The sequence below is a fragment of the Thalassophryne amazonica genome, chromosome 18 (genome assembly GCF_902500255.1).
Source record: "Thalassophryne amazonica chromosome 18, fThaAma1.1, whole genome shotgun sequence".
Taxonomy (NCBI): domain Eukaryota; kingdom Metazoa; phylum Chordata; class Actinopteri; order Batrachoidiformes; family Batrachoididae; genus Thalassophryne; species Thalassophryne amazonica.
Window position 1 is genome coordinate 14,023,395 of NC_047120.1, and position 24,500 is coordinate 14,047,894.

The 24,500-nt window shown below is 40.8% G+C and overlaps 1 long non-coding RNA gene across 1 annotated transcript; it reads right to left on the minus strand.

The window, feature by feature from the left end:
* Positions 1-197: 197 nt before the first annotated feature.
* On the minus strand, positions 198-24,500 carry LOC117530323. The gene is made up of 3 exons (XR_004566313.1): positions 24,443-24,500; positions 23,915-24,082; positions 198-426 (listed from the first exon to the last, which is right to left on the minus strand). It is a non-coding gene; the product is annotated as an uncharacterized LOC117530323 (long non-coding RNA).

Here is a 24,500-nt window from a genome sequence, read left to right on the forward strand (position 1 = left end):
AGCAACCTGAACAAACACATGATAATTCATACAGGAGAAAAACCATTTGGCTGTTCCGAGTGTGGTGAAAAGTTTCGACTAAAGAGCACTCTAAACACACACATGATAATTCATACACGGCAAAAACCATTTGGCTGTTCTATGTGTGGTAAAAGATTTGGACAAAAGAGCACTCTGAAGACACACATGATAATTCATACAGGTCAAAAACCATTTGTCTGTTCTGAGTGTGGTTACAGATGTGGACAAAAGGGCAACCTGAACACACACATGATAATGCATACAGGGCAAAAACAGTTTGGTTGTTCTGAGTGTGGTAAAAGGTTTAGACAAAAGAGCGACATGAACAAGCACATGATAACTCATACGGGACAAAAAGCATTTGTCTGTTCTGAATGTGGTCAAAGATTTGGACGAAAAAGCACTCTGAACAGACACATGATAATTCATACAAGGCAAATGGAAACGGCACAAAAGGGCTGGATGATTCCAACAAGAACTTGAAAAGGAATACATTGACAAAGATGGATCAATGCAGTGGCTGAAAAATGGACACCTTGGTTTTGATGGAGAAAGAATTCCAGTTGGAGCACAAGATCAGGGACTTCTAACAAATGGCTTCAAAAAATGGCAGGAATTTCACAAAATGACAAATGCCGATTCTGTCATACAGCTGTTGAGAGTGTAAACCATCTAACATCAGCATACCAGATCGTCATGGCAGATGGACATTATACAGACCAACACAGTAAGATCTGTCAATATCTTCACTGGAAAGTATGCAAGGAACTGGAGATGGAAGTCAAGAAAAACATCTGGGAGCATGAGCCAGCACCAGTCTAATCCATTGGAAAAGTAATTATCTTCTACGGCCAAGAGATCCCACCAGGAAGACATATCGAAGGAGGTGCAATTAAACCTGATATTGTCATCTGGAACAAGCAAGAGAAAGCAGCCAAAATCATCGATGTTACAGCCCCAATGGCTATGACCTGAACAGAGCTGAAAGGGGAAAGATCATGAAATACCAAGACCCGAAAAATGACCTAGGAACAACATGAAGAAATACCTTGAGGCAATCCCTGGTCACCCAAGTGCCCACGAGGTGCAGTTATCAGCAATTAAGGGAATGATCACCATCTTGAAGAGAGCACTTCATGTCAGTTTCAATTTCTTTTCATTTATATAGCACCAAATCACAACAAAGTTGCCTCAAGGCGCTTCACACACGATAGGTCTAACCTTACCAACCCCTAGAGCAAGCACACAGGCGACAGTGGAAAGGAAAATCTCCCTCTGATGATTTGAGGAAGAAACTTTAAGCAGACCAAACTCAAAGGGGTGACCCTCTGCTTGGGCCTTGCTATCGACACAATTGACATTATGATTACACAGGAAATTTTGCAAGTACTTGCAGGTGCACAGGATGGGAGACCTACAGAAGACGCCCACTCCCATCTCTGGATGGAGCTGCACCTCAAACAGAGGGAAAAAACAGAATCAGTCAGCATAAAGACAACAAATACAGTATAATTTGTCAGCATTAAGCAACAAGAAAAACAAGAAATACTCAGCTGATTGCTGGCCACTTGCCCTAAGCTTCATGAAAAGACTCAGACGTTAGATAAAGTTGAGGCCGCGGCCCGCTCTGTTTACTAATAAAATGAATTTAGAAGGGTAGAAAGCATAGTGTCAAGGATTTTATATAGTTCATGCTCTTATTATCATTTATTTTCTTTAGTTTATGCTTATATTATTATCATTTATTTTCTTATAGTTTATGCTTATTTTTCCTCTTTGTGAGAAGAGGAGGTTTTAGAAAGAAAGACTTGTCTGCATTCTTCATGATTGAGCAAACTATTTTTCATTTTGCCTTATCCTGCTTTGATGAGCGCCAAGGCTCATGTTGCAGGAATGGAAGGTTTCAGCTTTGCTATCACCCTCTTGCAGACATGAGTCATGTGTAACCTCTCCCGACTGTCCTTGTTTGTTTTTTATCATGTTGAACTAAATAAAAGGCTGGGCCAGAGTGTTGTGAAAGTGTAGGTACACGGACCCACAACAGGGGGCGCAATGAACGGACAATGGAGAAAAGTAAAGAACAAGTTTTACTGTTGTGAAAAGAGCACAACTCATACAACAATTAATAATGTGGAGGTGTAAGCCGAAATCTGCTGGTGTCGTGTGGGCAGGCTCGAAGGTAGGAGACGTCCGTCCTAGTCGAACCGGAACCACCCAGATCTCCTCTGCCACCGAAACCCAGAAGTACTGGAACCGCCAAGTCCCGAATTCCCAGGTGGCCACTGCCTTCGCTCGTCGGATCCGGTACTGCTGGCGGGAAAGAGCACAAACACACAGGTAGGGATGCGACTGCACCCAGTAGATGGAGAGGGGCGAAGCCGCCTCCACCTCTTGTTACACAGAAGCAGGAAAGGTGAGTACTTATCCGAGCAAGTTGCTTTCTGTAATCAGCTGTCCTGAAAAGGTTTAGCAAGGTTTATCAGAGTCTTTAGTATACGTTTGCAGAGAAGGATTACCTTAAACTCAAGGCGATATCTCGGCACTGAGGTGGAGACTCCGTCCTACTGATATACCTCCGTGCTGAGTGGAACAGCTGTGTCCAGTGATGGATGACAGCTGTCACCCAGGCTGCTCCCATAAGGTGGCAGCGCCCTCTGGTGCCTGGAGCCTGCACTCCAGGCAGGGCGCCCTCTGGTGGTGGTGGGCCAGCAGTACCTCCTCTTCAGCGCCCACACAACACAGAGGAGGAGATTTTAGGAGAGCTTTGTAGCTGAGCACTTACAAGCTGCTTCATTGTTGTCCTCCTCTGCGCAGAGCAAAAAATATATATTTGTTTCTCTCTGACTGGTTTCTTTTCAGTGTTTGTGCCTCTCATTTCTTTAAAAACAGGGTGCAAACCCAACACATAGTAACATACTATGCCAGTATGCGAGCCATATGAAAGGGAAAATAAGTGCATCTTAGATCTGGACTTCAAAATCTCTACAGAATCTGACTGTTTTATTGATGCAAGGAGATCATTCCACAAAGCGGGTGCACGGTAAGAGAAAGCGCTGTGACTCGCAGACTTTTTATTCACCGTAGGGACGCAAAGTAGTCCTGCACTCTGAGAATGCAGAGCCCGGTCCGGTACGTAGGGTTTAAGTAGGTCAGCTAAGTAAGGAGGTGCTAGTCCGTGAATATTTTTATAGATTAGTAACAGAACCTTAAACTCTGACCTCAAAGTGACAGGAAAGCAGTGAAGAGATGCCAAAATGGGTGTAATGTGGTCAAACCTTCTGCTTCCTGTCAAAAGTCTTGACAGCAGCATTTTGAACCAATTGGAGACCACTAATGTTGGACTGCGGTAAACCAGAAAATAGAACATTGCAGTAGTCCAGTCTAGAAGCAATAAATGCATGAATCAGAATGTTAGCATGAAATGCATGAATCAGGATTGGATTAATCTTTGCTATATTTTGCAGGTGGAAGAAAGCAGTCCATGTAATTTAAAGAGTTTAAAGGTGGGAAAATTGCTAGACATCCAGCTTTTCACTGATGCAAGACAATCCTCTAAGGATTTTATGGGGATGAGATTACCAGCAGTTATTGACATGTATAAAAGAGTATCATCAGCATTGCAATGAAAGGTAATCTCAAAATGCCACAATATGTGCCTAAAGGGGTGCTATAGAAAGGGAGAAAAGCAGGTGGCCTAAGACAGACCCCTGTGGAACCCCAAATTTCATGTCACTAAGGTGAGAGGTAGTGTTATTGTACAAAACACAGAACAAATGGTCAGGTATGATGTCAATCATGCAAGAAGACTCCCAGTAATCCTAAAATTATCTTCCAGCCTATCGAGTAGAATATGATGATCCATGGTATCAAACGCAGCACTAAGATCTAACAGCACCAGAACCGTAGTGGTGTCCGAATACATTGCTAGCAGAAGATCATTCACCACTTTAGTAGAGAGCTGGCTCTATGGAATGATATTTTCTAAAAGCAGACTGCAGTGGCTCAAAAAGATTATTCTCAGTAAGGTGGGCCATGAGCTGATGTAAAACCACCTTTTACAGAATTTTAGAGCAAATAGATTTTTTGGCCTATAGTTATTCAATATACTAAAATCAAGATTAGATTTCTGAAGTAATGGTTTAATCACTGCAGATTTGAAACATTTAGGAACAGATCCAGAGGTAATAATTTCCAGCACTGTCGGCCCAAGAGTGCACCACAGGTCCTTATGCATTTTTGTTGGTATGGGATCAAAAAAGTAGGTTGTGCTCTTTGTAGACGTTACAAGTTTCGTCAGCACGCCTAGTGAGATACTATCAAATTCTGTAAATTTAGGTAATACTTCAGTGATGTCACCCACCTCAATAGCAGGGTGTGGTGGCTGGGTTAAAGCATACTGGGATATGTTTAACCTAATTTTGTCTATTCTCAAAGTGAAATGGATACAATGCCAGCAATGTTAAGGGTACCACTATAGACCTTGGTCTGGGGTCTGTTGCATTCTGTTAAAAAGAAATACAAGAGAAATAAAAAAAAAAATAAGACACAGAAACTAAATACCAAGACCTTAAAAATAACCTACGAACAACATGAGCATTGAAAGAAATCGATACAGGGGTTAACATTCTGCCACGTCTCCTTGCAATATGGACTTCTCTTAGGAAGGGCATCTGGCATAAAAGCTGTTCCAAATCAATATGCAGACCCCCCCCCCCCCCCCCCCCTTGTATCTGCTGTGGCAACCCCAAGTGAAGACAAAGAAGCAGCCAAAGGGGTTTTCAATTTCAATTTAATTTTCAGTTTCTTCAATTTATGACATGCCAACTCACAACAATGTCTCAAGGCACCTCATATAAAAATTTTAAAACAGATTAAAAAGAATTAAAAGATTAAAAAGCACAATTTAAAAGACATGATAAAATAAAAGGCAAATAGCACAATAAAAATTGTAATGACATAAAATGCTATTCATAAGCATGGGTGAACAAATGCATTTTGAGCCTAGACTTAAACGTGTCCACAGAATTAGAAGGCTGTTTGACCTGCTGACTTTTTCTTCACCCTAGGAAGACAAAGTAGTCCTGCATCCTGCGAATGCAGCGCCCGGGCTGGTACGTAGGGTTTCACCAAATCAGCCAGGTAGCAAGGCGCCAATCTGAACAAGTTTGTAGGTTAGCAGCAAAACCTTAAAGTCTGCTGTCACAGAGACAGGAAGCCAGTTAGTCCATGAGCCAGTCATGAATTTTGACCTAATCAGTACCACTTAAGGGGACGAAATGGCACTTAGAATCCAACCTCCCTGTACCATGGCCTTCACAAAAATGTATGATAGCCATCCAAGGGTAGTAGCTGTAGCCAGGTAGGGGTCAGTGAAGAATTACACAGAGGTCAAACTTTAAAAATGCTCCAATCATGTCTGATCATTGTCTGATCATAACTATTCCAAAAAGGTATAGTTTGGACTATCTATGACGAAATGTTCTGGAGTTATGGGGTTAAAACAGCAAAAATGGTGACAGAGGTCAATTTCAGTTTGTACAGAGGTCAAACATTAAAGTTACTCCAATTTCAGTAAAACATTAGGCAAATTGTTTGGGTTAATAGGGTTCTAAAAAGGAATAGTTTGCACCATCTATCATGCTTAGTTATGTTACAGGGTAACATATGTCACATGTCATAGAATTCAGTGGATGTTGACCTTGTTTGGCCTTTACTTTGGAGACAAAGCATTCAACACATGATGCAAATTATTGGTTGAAATAAAAGGATCAATAAATGGAATTGTTTTGACTGTGTTGAATGTCTGTGTTGGAGACATTCAACACAGTCAAAACTAATTGCAAGTCGATGATGATAATATATTATTAAATATTATTTTCAGATTATTGGAATCTGATTATTATTATTATTAATGTGCAAAAAATGGATTCAAAATTGCTGCAAAAATGGACCTTTAAGGGGTTGGGGGGGGTGTCCCCCACCCCTTGCCCCTGTGGCTCCGCCCCTGCACCAGAGGCCTGCAGAGTTTGTCTGCAGCTTCAAAGAGTTCACTGTCTGTTCTTATCGACTCCATGCTCTCAATATGAGTTAAATTGTCTCATTAATATTTGTAAATGCACGCAGGGTGATCTACGAATAATCATTGATTTGCAAATGTGTTCAGATATCCACAAATGCAAATTTCATATTTGTAACTTGTAAATTGGTCTTTGCAAATAATCTTGTATTTGCAAATATAAAACTTAATTTGTAAAAAAAAAAAAAAAGACATTTGTAAAACTGGAAATTGCATTTGTGAATTGAGTTTCAGCATTTGTGGATCACCAATCATACGCATTCATCGCTTTTCTCTGCGACGTAATTTTGAGACATTCTTTTCGCGAAATCCACACAGATCCACAAATGCCTACCGATTCACAAATACACACTCACGCACACCGGATATCCACTAGATGGCAGTGTGGTTCCATTCATTGATGTGGCTGAAACTATATGCTCCCTTATTAAACAACTGAATGAACATCCTCCGAGGCCGGTGATTCCATAATTTTTGCCAGGGGTTGTAGACAAACAAACACATTCACACTCGCACGCACACCTACGGACAATTTAAAGTATCCAGTACACTTAACCTGTGTGTCTTTGGATGTGGGAGGAAGCCGGAGCACCCGGCGAGAACCCACACAAACATGGGGAGAACATGCCAACTCCATACAGAAAGGCCACAGGTGGGAATCGAACCCATGACCTTCTCACTGTGAGACAACAGTGCTAACAGCTAAGCAACTGTGCCCTGTTTCATTCTATTAAAAATAAATCCAACAGCAATTTAAAAACAAAAAGTGTCTGTCAGTGTGTCAGAAGATTTGGACTAAAAGGTGGTGTGAAGGTGTGATGTGTTTGGATGTTCATGGTGTTTAACCTGTCAGCAAGATGTTGCAGTAGTCGAGGTGTGAGATGGCGTCTGTCAGGAGTCCTACTGCATGCTGGGAAACTTTCAGATTCTGAGTGTTGTAATCTCTTATTGAAATAGTAAATTTTGGGGAAAATATGGACTTTTTTGGGGGGGTTGGGGTTGGCGAAAACTGAAATCATTCAAAATGGATTTTTCCTTCATTTATTCATGGATTTTTTTTTTTTGTTTTTTTTTTGCTCTGTTCACAATTCTTCACAGAATTTTAAAATGTTTAATTGTGGTGAAATTCATCACAACACTTTCAGTTTCTGATTTTAATTCTGATGGTTTTGTTTGATTCATTTAAACTCTGTTGACAATTCTTTCTCATAAGATTTCGAATATTGTTGTAAACAATCAGTGATGCTGAAAAACTAATTCATGCATTTATTTCCTCTAGGCTGGACTATTGTAATTCTTTATTATCAGGTTGTCCTAAAAGTTCCCTAAAAAGCCTTCAGTTAATTCAAAATGCTGCAGCTAGAGTACTGACGGGGACTAGCAGGAGAGAGCATATCTCACCCGTGTTGGCCTCTCTTCATTGGCTTCCTGTTCATTCTAGAATAGAATTTAAAATTCTTCTTCTTACTTATAAGGTTTTGAATAATCAGGTCCCATCTTATCTTAGGGACCTCGTAGTACCATATCACCCTAATAGAGCGCTTCGCTCTCAGACTGCAGGCTTACTTGTAGTTCCTAGGGTTTGTAAGAGTAGAATGGGAGGCAGAGCCTTCAGCTTTCAGGCTCCTCTCCTGTGGAACCAGCTCCCAATTCAGATCAGGGAGACAGATACCCTCTCTACTTTTAAGATTAGGCTTAAAACTTTCCTTTTCGCTAAGGCTTATAGTTAGGGCTGGATCGGGTGACCCTGGACTATCCCTTGGTTATGCTGCTTTAGACGTAGACTGTGGGGGGGTTCCCATGATGCACTGTTTCTTTCTCTTTTTGCTCTGTATGCATCACTCCGCATTTAATCATTAGTGATCGATCTCTGCTCCCCTCCACAGCATGTCTTTTTCCTGGTTCTTTCCCTCAGCCCCAACCAGTCTCAGCAGAAGACTGCCCCTCCCTGAGCCTGGTTCTGCTGGAGGTTTCTTCCTGTTAAGAGGGAGTTTTTCCTTCCCACTGTTGCCAAGTGCTTGATCACAGGGGGTCGTTTTGACCGTTGGGGTTTTTCATAATTATTGTATGGCCTTGCCTTACAATATAAAGCGCCTTGGGGCAACTGTTTGTTGTGATTTGGTGCTATATAAAAAAAAAAAGTTGATTGATTGATTGATAAACATACTAGTTTATAAAATAAAAAAATCACCCAAAATGCTTCTTTGACTCTAGTTTCTGATGAATTTTAATTCTGATGGTTTTATTTGATTCACCAAACTGTTCTTGAAAGCAGATTTTTAAAATTGAATTTTGGGGAAAATATCAATTGCTGCTCATGAAAACTATGAAATTCACCAAAAATTGAGCATGTTCCTGAATTTCATGTTTTCTGATATGTTGATGAAATGGTTGACGAACCAAGGAGGTTTTCTGTCCTGTTTAAGGAGTAGAGTCCGACCGATATGGATTTTTTGATGCCGATAACGATATATATATATATATATATATATATATATTATTGAATAAAATGTTCGTTTTGAACCCTTAACAAAAAAGGTATGAGCTAAAAGCTGAAGCTTTGTCCTCATATTGATTAACTTTATAACAGAGAAGAATTTTCAAGTTCAAAAAAATGCAAAATCCAATTGGAGCAGTTAGGGGGCTATTAAAACGGGCCAACTAGTAAGATAGCGCTCCTGAAAATGATCTTTGCCATATCACATGCGGTAAATCTGCCCTACGATTGGATTTTGGAAAACCATGTGACGGAGAACCAATTCCGATTGGACACTCACATTGCACACGTCATCACACATCTTCTATGAGGAGTACCAAGATGGCCGACTGTGGCTCAAAAGTCTGCAGAGTTAACTTTTCAGCAAAAAAAAAAAAGAAAAAGTTATTTACAATTTAGTAAAACTTGGTCCCAGCTGTTGTATACGACGGCATCCCCAGAGGGTTAGTGGCAAACGGCAGTACTTTCCAGAACCCTTCTGGAAGACCAGTGAATCTGAATGTTTCAACCTCTTAGCAGCAAACAAAAGTTTTTCATGCTAAAAAGAAGGTCTACACAACGTGGGCTTAATAAAAAGCGTGACCGACTCAATCAAGCACATTTGACACATTACTACATAAACTGAGTTAATCAAACTGAGTTGAACTGAGACGGGAGAAATCTGGAGTGAATGTAATCGCAAAGTTATTACAAACAACATCCTTATAAACTTGTATGTTTTTGTCAGCCGGTCAGTGCAGTGTGACGGCGAACTACGGTGACCGGTGATGAACATATTTAAGTAGGGGTGTAAGCAGCTCTCAGTTGAATGAAGTAAGACCAGCATCTACTGGACAAACGGTGCAAGGACATTTTACATTGCCAAAACAAATATTATTTCAGTAACTGTTCTGTTTATGAGAAATTATTGGCATTCTCTCGGCAAAATTTCGGCCGATAGTGAGTACTTTGAAAAGGGCTTATATCTGCCGATAATATCAGCCGGCTGATATATCGGTCGGGCTCTATTAAGGAGAATAAATTCTCTGATCATAAAGATTGTATTAGCGTATAGTTTAGACTATTTATGACTGAATGTTCTGGAGTTATGGGTTAAAAACAGCAGAAAAGGTGACAAAGGTAAACTTCAGTGCACACAGAAATCAAAAGTTAAAGTTGCTCCAAATTTGTCCAAAAGTGATGTAAATTATTATGATCAGTCAAATAATGTGGTATATGCTTCAATCTGATTTGAGTATTTTTAAATGTTGACCCTTGTGTAACCCTTGGTTAACCTCTACCTGTCTTCAGCTGCCACCCTGGGACGGCTCCATGTGTTACTGAACCACAAGACAAAATGTCACATCGGACAGAAATGAAACGGCACTGACATCAAAAAAATGTCTTGGCTTTTATGAAAGTCTTTATTGAAGGTTTAATGTTTTCAGTTGTGTTCAATTTTCTAAAATGAATTTTTGTTGTCAATAAGCTTTTCTGAAGCTGCTTAACCAGGACAATATTCCATGTAAACAAACTTAAGTTTTATATTTGTGACAGTTTTCACATTAGATCAAATTTCTTTTCTTTTTTCACACTGTTGAGACACAATTCCGCTGTTTTGTCCGGAGTGTGAACATGTTTATTCTGGTTTGGGGTCACATGCAAACAGAAAATGTTCAAATTTGAATCTGCTGTCTGGGATGTTTGAGGATGGACGGACTGATGAACTCTGTCAGGTCTGCAGCAACCTCAAAGACTTTTATTTTGAAATACAGACTTTTTCCGGAAGTGCGACATAAACAGGCTTTTTTTTTTTTTTTCAAAAAATGACTGATTTCTGAAAAAAATACTGTTCAGATCACCTTGATGTTTTCACGATTGAATCCTCATGAAAAAATACATAATATGCCAAAGGACGAAAGTCAGCTCTTTCTGGATTTCAACTGATGCTCCGAATACACCGTCATAACGATCCAACGAAGAATAATTGTTTCCTGTTAGCTTCTGAGGCTAAAGCTAGTTAGCTGGAGATGCTGGAAACTCTTCTCTGAACAGATCAAACTTCACTCTGTGATCCTCGAATATGTTTTTGAAGAGCTCCAGAAGCACAAAGGTTGACAGTAAACCGGAAGAAGAAGAAAAGGCGAAGTTAGCACGAAAAGGTGGAACAGCTGAGAAGGTTGTTGAAACAGCGGCTAACTGCTGCTAATGTCGAGATACTTGAGTTGGTAGAAACAAAAACGTCGCAGAGCAGCAAGAAGAAACGAGTGGATTTAAAGAAGAGAAGAAACTAGTCAACGTGTTGGATGCTGTTTTCAAGCCTGAAGTTCGCTGATCCAGAGCAGGTTTGTCCACTAAACTTTATTTCAGACCAACTCCACCACATCCAAATGATAGCTGTTAGTTTGAACACCAAATATCAGCAAAAATATGACAAACTGTGCTTTATGATGATAAATGAAGGGCAGTTCAGCTTGGTGATGGACTGATGAAGCCGATCAATCGATACTATCGATTACAGTTTTTCCTCATTTTGCACACAAAAATGGAACTATGCACAAATTCATAAAATCTAAAGCTAATGAATCAACATCATGACTCCAAACTGCTGAACTGTGAAAGATACTAAATCACAGTGATGCAAACCTCTGAATGTAAAAAGCATCATTCATCAAACTTTGTTCACTTTGTTGTAGAAACACTGAGCTTCAAAACGCAGCATCCTGATAAACAGAATCAGAAGACTTAATTTATCCTGAAGGATAAATTAATGATGTTCCAACTGCACAGATAATAGAGATGCAAGTCGACAAGAAGAGCAGGAAACTGGATCAGAAAAATAACCATCGGAAGTTCTTTCAGCTTTTCTCTTTTTGCCCAGGGCCGCCACTGCAGATCTGCATGTTGATTTGGCACAAATTTTACACCGGATGCCCTTCCTGACACAACTACGTGTGACACTGAAAATAGACACATGTGGACTTGAACCATTGACCTTCTAGTTTGCCCTGTAATAACACAAAAAACATTAGAAGAAAATAAAATTGAAGATCTATCTGAATAAGACGACTTTAAAAACCTCTTTAACACTCAGGGTGAATTATGGCCTCTTGTTGATAATATCACACATACAAATGATTTATTGCACATTCTGAGAGTGAAAGAGTTCTTGGACATGTGACCAGCTGCAGGCATGTTATTATTGGACATTTGAGGAGCTTAAAAAGGAGGACTGATGAGACACAGTGAGACAGGGAGGGGACAACTGTTATGTTAATGAGTGACAGAAGGAAGAGTTATAGAGTCTGTCTAATTCTGATGCTACATCGCCCACCGCAAGGCATCATCAGTTGTCTTTGTCGTTGCTCAGTGGGAGCAGTAGATGTGATTGGCTGCTGCATTTTATTGCTGTATTTATTTATTTTGAAGGTTTTGGCTGTTTTTCTGCTCGTGAATGTACTGTGCTGGTCAGTGTACATTGTTACAGTAACTTGTGTGTGTGTGTGTGTTTTTAAACAACCAATTAACCAGTGATGAGGAGGCTCAGTTTCCCATAATGCCATATGGCATCTGTTAGTTTTAATGCTGAAACTTTCAGAATTAGTGCATTACTTTAAAACTAAAAGATATTTGTGATATTTGTACTTTGTAAAAAAAACAGAGTTAACATTAATATTAGGGCTTCAGCTATCGATTATTTTAGTAATCGAGTATTCTGTTGATTATTCTGTGATTAATCGAGTAATCGGATAAACTAACTAGATAACTTCTGCATTTTTAACAGAGGCGATTGCTCTAAGACTGCAAGGGAAGCTTGCAGAAAAATAAGCAAAAAATAAGTGATCAAATATACGAGGTCTATTAGAAAAGTATCCGACCTTATTATTTTTTTCAAAAACCATATGGATTTGAATCACGTGTGATTACATCAGACATGCTTGAACCCTCGTGGGCATGCAAGAGTTTTTTCACGCCTGTCAGTTACGTCATTCGCCTGTGGGCAGTCTTTGAGTGAGGAGTCGCCCACCCTCTCGTCGATTTTTTTCATTGTTTAGGAATGGCTCAGAGACTGCTGCTTTGTTTGATCAAAATTTTTTCAAAACTGTAAGGCACAACTGAGTGGACACCATTCGATGAATTCAGCTGGTTTTCGGTAAAAATTTTAACGGCTGATGAGAGATTTTGGTCTGATAGTGTCGCCGTAAGGACGGCGCCTGACGGCGATCTGCGCTTCGAGGCGGCAGCGTCTCACCGTTTCAAGTTGAAAACTTCCACATTTCAGGCTCTGTTGACCCAGTAAGTCGTCAGAGAACAGAGAACTTTCAGAAGAAGTTGGCATGAGGAGTTTATTCGGACATTCCATTGTTAACGGACATTTTGTAATGAAAGAACGTGCGGGCAGAGTCGCATGTCGGGTCGGACCCGACCGCGGGGGGTCGCGACAGGAAAAACACCTCTGTTGGAAACCTTAACGGACAAGTTGGAACATGCCCAAGCTGTTAAACAATTTCTCAGTTACTCACTTGTTGAAAGCCATCAAAAGCCGCCTGAATTTTACAAATGGTTTTCAACACGGAGGTGTTTTTCCTGTCGCGGCGCACACAGATTTGCCAAGTCATCACGGAAACGACTCGGCGAATTTGCGCGCACGTCTTTCATTACAAAATGTCCTTAAACAGTGGAATGTCCGCATAAACTCCTCATGCCGGCCTCTTCTGAATCTTCTCTGTTCTCTCACGACGTCCTGGGTCAACAGAGCCTTAAATTAGGATGATTTCAGCTTGAAACAGGCTGACGACGGCGCCTGGAAGCGCTGCAGGATGTCCCGCTCCGTGGGAAGTCCTTACAGCGACAGAAACACCCCATAATCTCTCATCAGCCGTTAAACTTTTCACCGAAAACCAGCTGAATTTCTCAAATAGTGTCCACTCAGATATTCCTCACAGGTCCAGAAAAAAGTTTGATAAAGCAACGCACGCCGTCTCGAGCAGCGTGTGAAACAAAGGAATTCAGCCGAGAGGGCGGGACCACATCTCACTCAAGGCCTCCCCACAGGGAAATGACGTCACCGACACGCGTGAAAAAACTCACGCATACGCACGAGGGTTCAAGCATGATTGGTGTAATCGCATGTCAATCAAATCCATATAGTTTTTTTTATTTTTATTAAACTGCCGGTTAGTTTTATAAGACACCTCGTATACTGTTGTGTGTACAAGTCCTTGACTAAATATGCGCTACAAAGTGCTCAACTTTTGTTCAGAATCAGCTTCTTATCACTGGTAACGACGCGGTTTTCCTCTCACTCATTCCCGCAGCTTCACAGTGCTTTAAGCAGTGTTAACACTCAGCGTCCACAGAGTTCAATAGCGAAGCAAAAAGTGCAGTGAAACGAGACGAATCATTGGATAAGTGCTGGGCTTTGTCCCGCCCATCGGACGCTCAGCGTCTCTGGGGGTCTATGGGGCAGTGGGCTGGCCTCGGCTGGCTCGAAAGCTCAGCTTCTGCATGATGATTGGATGATCTGTCTGAGGCTGAATCCCTTTTTGATTGACAGCGAAATGAGCGAATCAGCGATCTTTTGGTGTAAACATCCGTGGGAGCATTTTTTAGTTTTCATTCTGTTCTGAGTTGAACCGGAGACTTTCCTAATCCTCTTAGCGGCATTTTCTTTGTTAAAAACGACTAGCGACAAATCGAGCTTCTATTTCTGGTGGGGTTTTTTTTGTAGCTGCTTGTGTTTGGAGACTGACTTCTATCACTCTTTCTGACTTCTATCGCAGTTTCTGTCCCTACTGAGCAGCAGGTGCTGCTGAGCTCCTCCACCGTCACAAAGCACTCACAGGCGGACAAACTTCACACTAGCCTCGCGCCAGTCCCAGCTAGCGAGCTAGCTAGGTAGCAAGCTGCACATAATGGCAGACAATTTGAATGTTGTGGACCGGATTTTGGCGAAGCCATTTGATAGCCTTCCTTACGAAGAAAAACTAGAGTTAAACAGCAGGGCAGATCAACTCCTCAAATTAATTTGGTGCAAAAGGTGGGGAAAAGTAACAGGTCTTTTCAGCTGTCCTGGTATGACAAAGTGAGCTGGCTGACTGGAAGTGCTGTAACAAATAACATGTACTGTTGGCCATGTCTCTTGAAACCATCTCAGGGATGTGTAGTCTGGTCAAAAGTGGGTTTTGGGGATCTGTCCAACTTTGACAGGGCATACAAAAGGCATGAAAAAAGCAATGACCAAGTGAGTGCATGTGCAAGGTTAAGTTGCCTGGACAGAGTCAGGGTTGAGCATGCAATCAATGAAAGCCCTCACATTCAAGTGGCAAAACATAATGAAGCAGTTAAACAAAACAGAGTTTTCCTAAACCTCCTTATTGATGTGACGTCCTTGCCTGGCCATCAGGAGCTGTCATTTAGGGGGCATGATGACAGTGTTGAATCATCCAACAAGGGGAATTACAGGGAGTTTAATGAAACATTAGCTAAATATGACTGTCCTGGCCACACAATTCCAGTCATCAGCTGTGTTTTCTGGTATGTCCCATGCAATCCAATTGACTTGATCTCTGCTCTTTCAGCCACTGTTTCTGATGAGATCAAGGATGAAATCCAGTCTGCTCCCTTTTTTGCTTGGCAGGTGGATGAAACAACTGATATAGCTTGCCATGCTCAACTCTGTCATTGTTCGCTATGTGGATAGGGCAGGTAAAATTCAGGAGCGCTTTGTTGGATTTTTTTTATGTTTCTGGGGGAAGAGATGCTCAGTCTGTTTTTGAAGTCTTGAATGAGAACATGCAGGGCTACAATTTTCAGGGAGAAACTTGTGGTGCAAACCTATGATGGGGCTGCTGTCATGGCTTCAGCTCTCAATGGTTTGCAGGCCAAAGTTAAAGCAATAGCCCCCAGTACAATGTTTGTGCATTGCTATGCACACAGACTGAATCTGGTTCTGTCTCAGGGGGCTAAATACTTATCTGAGTGCAGAATATTTTTTGCATCACTCTCTGGGTTTGCCACACTTTTCTCAAAATCCACAAAGAGGATGTCTTTTCTTGAGTCTGCAGGCTGCTCAAGGTTGCCCAGAAATGCTCCTACTTGATGGAATTTCACATCACGGATGGTGAGCACTGTGGCAAACAATTATGATGCCCTCCTGCAAACTTGTGAGATGATCATTGCAAATAAGTCCATGGATGATGACACATTAGACTGTGCCAAAGGCCTTCTGATGAAACTGGAGGATTTTGAGTTTGTGTTCATGTTGTACACATATGAACAAATCTTCTTTGAGACCGATGTGGTGTTTGACATTGTCCAGCAGAGAGCTATGGATGTTCTGTACTGCAAGAAAAGAATTGAGTCTCTTCTTGCTTTTGTCAAAGAGAAGAGGTCAGAGGGGGCTTTCCAAGCTGTTTATGCCAAAGCAGCAGATCTCACATCAGACCCACAAACTGAGCCCATGAGAAAACGCTGTCTGTCACAACTACAGGATCCCAAGGAGTGCTACAGAAATCTGTACATGGCCATCCTAGACAATCTCACAGAGCAGCTACCTCGGTGTTTTGCAAATGTGGAAAGTCTGCACTTCTTGGAATTGGTCAATCCAGGGAAATTTGATGAGATGAGACAAGTGTTTCCAGAGGAGGCATTTCAGAGTGTCCTGAAAAGTTTTGGCCAGTTCTTTGTTTCAGGGAGACTGAGGTCTGAACTTCAAATCCTATATTCAAACCAGGACTTGCAGGGCAACAGGGGAAAGCTATGTGATTTCTTGCTGTTTCTGAAAGACATGGAGTTAGACAGTGCAATGCCTCAGGTGTACAAACTATTGTCATTAGTGGCAACGATTGGAGCTACATCTGCAGGTGTAGAGAGGAGCTTCTCCTGTTTAAAGCGGCTCAAGTCTTACACCCGCAACACCATGGGCCAAGGCCGTTTAAGCAGCCTAGCTCTGCTGGCCATTGAGAGGACATTAGTCAAGTCCCTAGAAAAGACGCCTTGTTGGTACGACAGGGTCACAGATCATTTTCTTGAAAAGGAACGGAGGGTAGAATTTACATATAAATAAACCGACACATTTTATGATGTAGGCCGAAATTGAGCTTCCCCTCCTTGAAAGACCAGCATCTGCCACTGGTTTTTAAACAACATCAATAGTCCAGGGCTGTCCCTAAGCAATGGCACAATGTCACTGCGCCAAAGTGTTGGCATTTTGCTGAAATGGGATGGGATGTGGCTGGATTTGCTGATTTTCACAGATCTGGCAACGTGCTTCTGACGGATTGTTTGTTGCTGTGACAACACTCTGAACTTCACACGGTTGTATACGCTTCTTTTATTTCTGTTTAGCACTCTTCTGGTTATTAATTGTATCAACTCTGAACGTTATTTAACAACAGTCTTGTTGTGAATCGCTAGCGGTTAGCATTCGCTAGTGGTTATCTTTCGCTAGCTAGGTCGACACCTCCCCTTTCCGTTGTTACTTTTTATAGCTATTTCTTTTGTACCCGTTTAATACTTCTGTTCGTTTTTCAGTTGAACTGCTGTGAATTTTAAGTAATTTTTACTCCTGTGTAAAATCTTAGGAGCGGCTAGCATTTTCGCTAGCGGTTAGCTTGTGTTAGCTATTTCTGACCCTTGTCATTTTTTCATTTCATTTTTTTACACTCCTGTTAGTTAACTGTTTAGTGTATTTTATAGCTGCTGCTTTTTTACCTGTTTAATGCTTCTGTTAGTTTTTCAGTGTAACTACTATGAATTGTAATTCATTTATCTGCATCTGTGTGAGCCTTAGGAGTGGTTAGCTTATCCATTATTGGTTAGCTCGTGTTTGCTTGGCTACATTTTTGAATTTCTTAATGCACAAAGTACACTACTAATTCTACTTTACACCCTCCATAAATCCTGCGTGATGTTGGAAGATAGGGTGGCTCTCTTAGAGAGCCGTGTCCGTAAGTTAGAGCAGCTTCTTAGCGCAGTGGAGTTAGATGTTACGGGCACTTCAGATGAGGTTAGTGTTGGGCTGGCTAGCGAGCCCATTAGCATCAGCTTAGAAATGCCGGCTGTGGAGGACGGCTTTCGGACTGTGGCTAGGCGGAGGAAGCCCCGTAGGGTTTGGTGCCCGGTTGTGGCACCCCGATCACACTCGCCAGTGCGAACTGTGAATCGGTTCTCTCCCTTGGATTTGCCAGATGTGAATTCTGAGTACACGCGTGACTTCCACTCCTGTCTCCAGGCCGAAACACCGGACTTTAGTGATAGGGGATTCTATCACCCGCAAAGTCAGGTTACAGACGCCGGCTGACGTTAAATGTATTCCTGACCAGAGCTCCCGACATTGCATCTCATCTTAGGGTGCTGACGCTGCAGAAGGGAAGACAGACGAAGGAACATGACATGAGATATAGTCACATAGTTATTCACGATGGCACCAATGATATCAGGATGAAGCACTCAGAGGTCACAAAAATGGACATAGAGAGGACTTGTGACCTTGCCAGAAAGATGTGTCAGCATCGATTAATCAATCAATCAATCAATCAATCAATTGTTTAATATGCGCTTTGAATAACATATCCTGATCAAAAATGACTCCAAGATTTCTCACAGTATTACTAGAGGTCAGGGTAATACCATCCAGAGTAAGGATCTGGTTAGACACCATGTTTCTAAGATTTGTGGGGCCAAGTACAATAACTTCAGTTTTATCTGAGTTTAAAAGCAGGAAATTAGAGGTCATCCATGTCTTTATGTCTGTAAGACAATCCTGCAGTTTAGCTAATTGGTGTGTGTCCTCTGGTTTCATGGATCGATAAAGCTGGGTATCATCTGCGTAACAATGAAAATTTAAGCAATGCCGTCTAATAATACTGCCTAAGGGAAGCATGTATAAAGTGAATAAAATTGGTCCTAGCACAGAACCTTGTGGAACTCCATAATTAACCTTAGTCTGTGAAGAAGATTCCCCATTTACATGAACAAATTGTAATCTATTAGATAAATATGATTAAAACCACTGCAGCGCAGTGCCTTTAATACCTATGGCATGCTCTAATCTCTGTAATAAAATTTTATGGTCAACAGTATCAAAAGCAGCACTGAGGTCTAACAGAACAAGCACAGAGATGAGTCCACTGTCTGAGGCCATAAGAAGATCATTTGTAACCTTCACTAATGCTGTTTCTGTACTATGATGAATTCTAAAACCTGACTGAAACTCTTCAAATAGACCATTCCTCTGCAGATGATCAGTTAGCTGTTTTACAACTACCCTTTCAAGAATTTTTGAGAGAAAAGGAAGGTTGGAGATTGGCCTATAATTAGCTAAGATAGCTGGGTCAAGTGATGGCTTTTTAAGTAATGGTTTAATTACTGCCACCTTAAAAGCCTGTGGTACATAGCCAACTAATAAAGATAGATTGATCATATTTAAGATTGAAGCATTAATTAATGGTAGGGCTTCCTTGAGCAGCCTGGTAGGAATGGGGTCTAATAGACATGTTGATGGTTTGGAGGAAGTAACTAATGAAAATAACTCAGACAGAACAATCGGAGAGAAAGAGTCTAACCAAATACCAGCATCACTGAAAGCAGCCAAAGATAACGATGCGTCTTTGGGATGGTTATGAGTAATTTTTTCTCTAATAGTTAAAATTTTATTAGCAAAGAAAGTCATGAAGTCATTACTAGTTAAAGTTAAAGGAATACTCGGCTCAATAGAGCTGTGACTCTTTATTAGCCTGGCTACAGTGCTGAAAAGAAACCTGGGGTTGTTCTTATTTTCTTCAATTAGTGATGAGTAGTAAGATGTCTTAGCTTTACGGAGGGCTTTTTTATAGAGCAACAGACTCTTTTTCCAGGCTAAGTGAAGATCTTCTAAATTAGTGAGACGCCATTTCCTCTCCAACTTACGGGTTATCTGCTTTAAGCTGCGAGTTTGTGAGTTATACCACGGAGTCAGGCACTTCTGATTTAAAGCTCTCTTTTTCAGAGGAGCTACAGCATCCAAAGTTGTCTTCAATGAGGATGTAAAACTATTGACGAGATACTCTATCTCACTTACAGAGTTTAGGTAGCTACTCTGCACTGTGTTGGTATATGGCATTAGAGAACATAAAGAAGGAATCATATCCTTAAACCTAGTTACAGTGCTTTCTGAAAGACTTCTAGTGTAATGAAACTTATTCCCCACTACTGTGTAGTCCATCAGAGTAAGTGTAAATGTTATTAAGAAATGATCAGACAGAAGGGAGTTTTCAGGGAATACTGTTAAGTCTTCAATTTCCATACCATAAGTCAGAACAAGATCTAAGATATGATTAAAGTGGTGGGTGGACTCATTTACATTTTGAGCAAAGCCAATTGAGTCTAATAATAGATTAAATGCAGTGTTGAGGCTGTCATTCTCAGCATCTGTGTGAATGTTAAAATCGCCCACTATAATTATTTTATCTGAGCTAAGCACTAAGTCAGACAAAAGGTCTGAAAATTCACAGAGAAACTCACAGTAACGACCAGGAGGACGATATATAACAACAAATAAAACTGGTTTTTGGGACTTCCAATTTGGATGGACAAGACTAAGAGTCAAGCTTTCAAATGAATTAAAGCTCTGTCTGGGTTTTTGATTAATTAATAAGCTGGAATGGAAGATTGCTGCTAATCCTCCGCCTCGGCCCTTGGTCCTTGGCCCCACAAATGTTAGAAACATGGTGTCTAACCAGATCCTTATTCTGGATGGCATTACCCTGACCTCTAGTAATACTGTGAGAAATCTTGGAGTCATTTTTGATCAGGATATGTCATTCAGTGCGCATATTAAACAAATATGTAGGACTGCTTTTTTGCATTTACGCAATATCTCTAAAATTAGAAAGGTCTTGTCTCAGAGTGATGCTGAAAAACTAATTCATGCATTTATTTCCTCTAGACTGGACTATTGTAATTCATTATTATCAGGTTGTCCTAAAAGTTCCCTGAAAAGCCTTCAGTTAATTCAAAATGCTGCAGCTAGAGTGCTAACAGGGACTAGAAGGAGAGAGCATATCTCACCCATATTGGCCTCTCTTCATTGGCTTCCTGTTAATTCTAGAATAGAATTTAAAATTCTTCTTCTTACTTGTAAGGTTTTGAATAATCAGGTCCCATCTTATCTTAGGGACCTCATAGTACCATATCACCCCAATAGAGCGCTTCGCTCTCAGACTGCAGGCTTACTTGTAGTTCCTAGGGTTTGTAAGAGTAGAATGGGAGGCAGAGCCTTCAGCTTTCAGGCTCCTCTCCTGTGGAACCAGCTCCCAATTCGGATCAGGGAGACAGACACCCTCTCTACTTTTAAGATTAGGCTTAAAACTTTCCTTTTTGCTAAAGCTTATAGTTAGGGCTGGATCAGGTGACCCTGAACCATCCCTTAGTTATGCTGCTATAGACTTAGACTGCTGGGGGGTTCCCATGATGCACTGAGTGTTTCTTTCTCTTTTTGCTCTGTATGCACCACTCTACATTTAATCATTAGTGATTGATCTCTGCTCCCCTCCACAGCATGTCCTTTTCCTGGTTCTCTCCCTCAGCCCCAACCAGTCCTAGCAGAAGTCTGCTCCTCCCTGAGCCTGGTTCTGCTGGAGGTTTCTTCCTGTTAAAAGGGAGTTTTTCCTTCCCATTGTTGCCAAGTGCTTGCTCACGGGGTCGTTTTGACCGTTGGGGTTTTTCCGTAATTATTGTATGGCCTTGCCTTACAATATAAGGCGCCTTGGGGCAACTGTTTGTTGTAATTTGGCGCTATATAAATAAAATTGATTTGATTTGATTTTTTCAGGATAACATGTACTTTAAAAATATATATGCTATAGTTGTGTTTTATAAGTGTAATAAAGGTTTACAATCAGAAATAATAAAGGAATAAGTAAAGCAGAAAATAATTGTCCACACACAGCAAACTATAATAATTGTTTTGACACTTTATAAAGGTAATTTGGGCTCCTGTGTGAAAGACTGTACAACAAAATGGTTCAAACAATAAACACAAATGGACATTTTGAACAATATATACAAAATGGTCTATGCGTTTTGTTTGTCTTCATCTCAAAGCAATTTCTGTCTGCTATTACACAAAGGTCACATCACAAACCTACTATGAAGTTGACTGTGTGTTTGTTCCCTCCTGCTCTGAAAGCAACATTCCACACTTCAAGGCTCATTCAGTTTGAGGAGCGGCCCCTCCCCCCTTGCTTCATTGATATGGTAAACAGTGCTTTACGCTGGAGCGAGAGAGCTTTTCAGCAAAAAAAGTAAGTTTCTATCTCATATCATTAAAAAGTTATTTATAATTTAGTAAAGCTTGGTCTCAGCTGTCGTATACGACAGCTTCGGCCACAGAGGGTAAGGCTGCTTTTTAGCGGGAGTTTGCTCTCTTGTTCTCATCGTAAAGTGTGGTATTTCTCCCACGCAGCTGGATGCCTCTCTTAGATGCTGGATTAAGTTTGTTGTGTGGCTACATTTTGTTGCAATGGCCTTTAGACAAACCTTGCAGCGTGCAGTCACTTGTTCCACGTCTGTTGCAGCAATCCCAAACCACTAATGAAACTTGCTCTTCATTAGTGGTTAGCCATGTTTGTTATTGTGTGAAGGATACGGGACTGGGAGGAAGGAGCTACGGAAGGTCCTGGAGACAAAAGGTGCGCCGCAGCAAGAGGAGAAATAATTAAATTTTTTTTTTTTTTTTAAATCATACACAACAAAAAACTGGAATTAATCGATATATTGCCAGGCCTACTCTCAGCCTTTGTCTTTCCCATGATTGCGCCTCACCATCAGAGCTGAAGCGCATGACGGATCATTTAGGCCATAAAAACTGTCAGACAGCTTTAAAACAACATTATACTGGTGTTGGATAATTGTCACATGGCTATATTTACAAAATATACGGCGACACACAAATACTACATCATGCATTTTTTGTGTTGATTTTATGTATCACTCAACTCATAAAGAAGTCGTCCAAAGCCGAATCTTGCACTTTGAACAAATTTAAATTGATAAATCCTTAAAATCTTTGTGGAGTTGAATATTTCTGATTGCAACTGCACAAACATGGTTATGGATTGCATTTGTGAAAATGCCCTTAAACTTTTGTTTATTTCCAACATATTTTTATGAACACCATCATAAATTTTCTGTGGCGCAGCCTCTCACAGCAGTCTCCATAATCTTGGAAACCAGGGTCCAGAGTTTGTTAAACACCAAAATGCTCCCATTTCATGAGTGTGAAGAGGTGCATGTGAGACATCACTGTAAAGCTCTTTGAGCATGTTTATCAGATGGTAAAAAGTGCTGCAGAAATTAAGTCCATTAACATTGTATTTGAGATCAGCAACATTATAAAAATAGTTAGCTTATATGTTTTTAATGAGTTGTAATGTCACTGTAGATGTGTTCATATCATATTTCATGAGTTTTATATGATGTTGGAGTCCAGTTAAAATATGTGTGAAAATCATCAGGATTTTGTGTTCCATCATTGCAAAAACTTATTGCCATCAGGTCAAACTCACCACTCTGATACTTTATTTTAATGAATGTTGTTCTAACATTTATTGTTAATTTGTTTCTTTGCAGACATGCAGCCGTTGTTGGTGATTAAAGAAGAAACTCTTCCTGAACACCAGGAATGGAATCTGAGTGTTGACCAGGAGGACATTAAAGAAGAAGAGAAGCTGTGGATAAGTCAGCAGGGAGAGCAGATTCAGCAGCTGGAGGAGGCAGATCTCACCAAGTTTGGTTTCACTGCCATCCCTGTGAAGAGTGAAAATGATGACAAACCAGAGTCATCACAGCTTCATCAAAGCCGAAGTGATGAGAGCACAGAGGCTGAGCCTGTAGCCAGCAGCTCATCTGTACACAGAACACTGAGAGCAGAAGCTGATGGAGAGGACAATGGAGGACCACAACCAGCCAGCAACTCGGGTCCAAACAGTCATTTACAACCAGAAACCAGTGGCTGGGGTTCAGACAGTTCTGGAACTGAGACTGATGACAGTGATGACTGGAAACAGATGAGAGAACTTCAGCCACATTTTAACTGTCAAAAAAATACCAATATCATTCCTTTAGGCAACACTGATGAGAAACAATGCAAAAGCTCTAAATATGGAAAAGCATCTGGTCACATAAACAACTCAGAGCAACAAAAGGAGAGGCAAGCAAGCGGAAAACCATTTAGCTGTTCTGATTGGGAAACAAGACAGAAACAGAAGGTCTCTCTGAACAAACACATTAGAATTCAGACAGAACAAAAACCAATTGTCTGTTCTGAATGTGGTAAAAGATTTGGACAAAAAAGCCACCTGAAAACACACATGATAATTCATTCAGGGCAAAAACCATTTGTCTGTTCTGAGTGTGGCCAAAGATTTGGAAGAAAGAGCACTCTGAACAGACACATGATAATTCATACAGGACAAAAAGCATTTGTCTGTTCTGAGTGTGACCAAAGATTTAGAAGAAAGAGCAACCTAAACACACACATGGTAATGCAATCCCCGGTCACCCAAGTGCACATGAGGTGCAGTTGTCTGCGATTAAGGGAACGATCACCATCTTGAAGAGAGCCCTTGGATACAATGCCAGATCTGGTTAAGATAACTATAGAACCTAGGATGCAACTTTAGACCCCAGGTTTGGGGCCCATTGCATTCTACTAAAAAAACATCAAAGATAAATGAAAAAACAAAAGGCAAAAAGCATTTGTCTGTTCTCATTGTGATCAAAGATTTGGACTAAAGAGTTACCTGAACAAACACATGATAATTCATACAGGGCAAAAAGCATTTGTCTGTTCTCAGTGTGGCCAAAGATTTGGACTAAAGAGCAACCTGAACACACACATGATAATTCATACAGGGCAAAAGGCATTTGCCTGTTCTCAGTGTG